General features: G+C 24.9%; 1 non-coding gene across 1 annotated transcript; it reads left to right on the top strand.

The window, feature by feature from the left end:
* Positions 1–3,077: 3,077 nt before the first annotated feature.
* On the top strand, positions 3,078–3,150 carry TRNAM-CAU. Its single transcript has one exon. It is a non-coding gene; the product is annotated as a tRNA-Met (tRNA).
* The last annotated feature ends 208 nt before the right edge of the window (positions 3,151–3,358 follow it).

Below are 3,358 nucleotides of genomic sequence, written 5' to 3'. Positions count from 1 at the left end.
TTGGGTTTTTTAGAACCAAAACCTAAACCTAAACCGATAAAATCATAAAAGTTCCAGTCCCTGATTTATATATTATAATTATGTACATAAATCAAATGAATTAAAACAATTTAGTAGATGGTTGAAATTTGATACATAAAAAAGTTGGTTGTCATATTAATATAAAAAAAAAGAATTTATATAATTACTTTATTTAGAAGTAATAAGAAATGCTAATATTTGAAAATTTGTATTTAATATTTCACTTACAAATGCCAAAAATCAGAATTTGAATAAATGCATAGTTAAAGGAGAATAATATGTAAGTGAGAATATACTTAGTAAATTGACCTGCATATATTGCAAGAAAATAATAATTAATATAACAACGTACGCGATGCAAGTAAAAGTAAAAAAAAAAAAACTGAGAAAGGATGGAGAACACCAGCGGGTATGATTCTTGAACTTGTTTTCTTTCCGCTCACCTTAGATTACTTGAATATACTAATGAAAGTATTTAAAAAAAACGTTATGGGAGTTTAAAAGTGCCACGTTGACAAATATTTATGAATTATTACTTTAGTGTAGTAATAAAATGCTAACAGCACTGTATTATATATACAATACTGTTAGCAAAAACCCGTTTTTGATATTTTCTTCAAGTTTACTATTACACTATTGTTACATACTAATACATCTGACTAGATCAAGACAGAAATAGGTACCTATACCTTTATAGGTTTTAATCAGATAAAATTTACCACAACATAACATTTGTTGTTATTTCAATAATATAATGGTTTAGATTCATGTTGAACAGATTAGAAATTCGTTATAAACATGGATACCTGATGGGAAAGACGTAACCTTTTTACGTGGGTACTGTTGTGAGTTTTTTTAATTAAAATTATTATATCTATATAAACAATATATACATATTTTTACCTGTAAATCCGTGATATTTAGCTCATCGGGATAAAAGATCGTAATAAAGGCTTAAAAATAATATATACCTGTATATAATATGTATAATACCTCATATTCTTTTAAATGCTGTAACATAAAAAATAATTATTTTGTACGAAATGTGGATTCATACATTTGTATTACACGTAAGAAACAAATAATTGAATCATTGAAGAATATCTTTTTGATTGAAAATTGATTCTATAACAGCAGTACATAACAGTATGCCTACCTTTATTTATTAATTTATTACATTATACATAAGTATTGTGCACACAATATATTTGTACAGAAGATCATATAATATAGTAAAAAGGTATAAAATTATGTAGGCGAAACTTTTAAGTACCTAGCCACATTTAAAAATAATATTATATAATAATCCCGGTTATATTTTTGTTTATCCCATTGACGCTGAAATAATATGATTTTAATAACTTTGCTTAGTGTCAAAATTGTCTCTTTCATGTCTTCTGTCAACCACTGTCACGTTTGTTTGTACATATTTATAAAGTTTTTATATTGATTTGTACATCAGACACTATGGCCATTATAGCGTCATATTATAATGATATTTATATATTTTGAAAAAACCAACATCGTTAGTTAATGGTTTTCCAGTTACATAATTTGAGTTGTATGTATTATAATTTATAATATATTGACAAATTAGCTAAAATAAAAATAATGATTTAAGTAAGTACCTATTGAAAAAGTTAATTTTTATTAAACAAGAAAAAAACAAAAATAAACATTAACATTGATTTAGAAAAAATCTTGATAATAATATAACAAATATAAATTGTATAGGTACCTACAAAATATGACACAATACAATCAAATTAACGCAGAATTAAAAATGTCAACTTCTGACCAATAAAGTTTTTTTCTAATTAATTTTTAATCTTCATTTTGGAGTTTAATTCCAATTCATATATTTTCGTATTTACAAAGCATGGATGGTGGGGCGCACCATTGTAAGATAATGTTAAAATACGTTCATCCAATATATATATGAATAAAATGTATTAATTAAAGGTTAACCACAACAACAAAAAATATACAAATTCATTAAATAAACACTACGTTCTTTAAAATTCTACGTAGAACTATTATAGTATCCGTAGGTTAGTAGGTTAGTTTTTTTGCAATATTTAAATTGTGATTATAACGTTATATTTGATAAAAAACGTTTGGAATTTGTAAATGTAATTATAACGGGAAGCGATAATCAAAACTAATTAAATACCGCAAAAAAAAACATAACGATTAACAATATTAATAATATATCATTAAACAAAACGTAACGCAAAACGTAATTTATAGAATATCATTAAACGAAAAATAACGCAAGACAAAAAATTTAAAATCCATCGATTTAAAAGTTATATTGGTTACCTAGAAATATTTATTTCATACGATTTATTTTTTTCTTATCAAACAATCTAAGAATTGATCATATTGACAATATTGTCAGACACTGGAAAATAAAATTAATACTTTTATCGGCAATCATCGCTCCGCTCAGAAAGACAAAATAATATAATATTGTCTTCAAATCACTTCATAATAATATAATATTTAAATATTTCGATTTTAAAAGAAAATCCTGTTTGTTACTGTGAATTAGAAATACAGCTAGTCGCTATAATATTATAATATGTGTGCCAGTTGATGGCGTAAACTGTAAAGAAGAGTATCATAATTATACACATTTAAGTCAAACCCTTTTTCGTATTCAATTACTACGAAGTTATAAATAATCGTAGACACATAAATAAAACATCATTGGAAAGGCTATAATGTTTTCTATGTTTTTTTGGAAACAAATTTCTAAACTATATTATTAACAAGGAAGCATTATGGCATAACAAAATAGTGATTCGTGAATATTAAATTGCTCTTAGGTACATAGTTAAAATATTACTTAATATTATTACAATTTAAAATATTTGATTGCATCAAAATATTATGAAAATTATTACCTTTCAAAAAGTGCATTAATTATAAATGTTATCGGAGTACTTGAAATACAATCACATTGTGTTTGATACAAATAAATGGGCATTCATCCTCTTCATTTATTATCAAAAGTATAGTTTAATAGACTGAAACATCACCAATCTTTACAAGCCTCGGTAGCGCAGTAGGCAGCGCGTAAGTCTCATAATCTTAAGGTCGTGAGTTCGATCCTCACCTGGGGCAAAAATTTTTTTGCAGTACTTTTTTTAAAAATTCTATAATGTTTATTAATAATATCCAGTGGCATTATTTGATTTCCAGGGAGTGTATCATATTATTTTATTGAACATTATTTAAAAAATTAAAAAAGATAAAAATATTTATGCTACACAAATTAAACATATTTTATATAGTATTGTGTTAACTACGATAAACATGTTGACGTTCACGA

This window comes from Acyrthosiphon pisum, chromosome X (assembly GCF_005508785.2).
Source record: "Acyrthosiphon pisum isolate AL4f chromosome X, pea_aphid_22Mar2018_4r6ur, whole genome shotgun sequence".
NCBI lineage: Eukaryota > Metazoa > Arthropoda > Insecta > Hemiptera > Aphididae > Acyrthosiphon > Acyrthosiphon pisum.
Note: the sequence above shows the minus strand (reverse complement) of the source record. Positions and strands in the feature narration are given on the sequence as shown.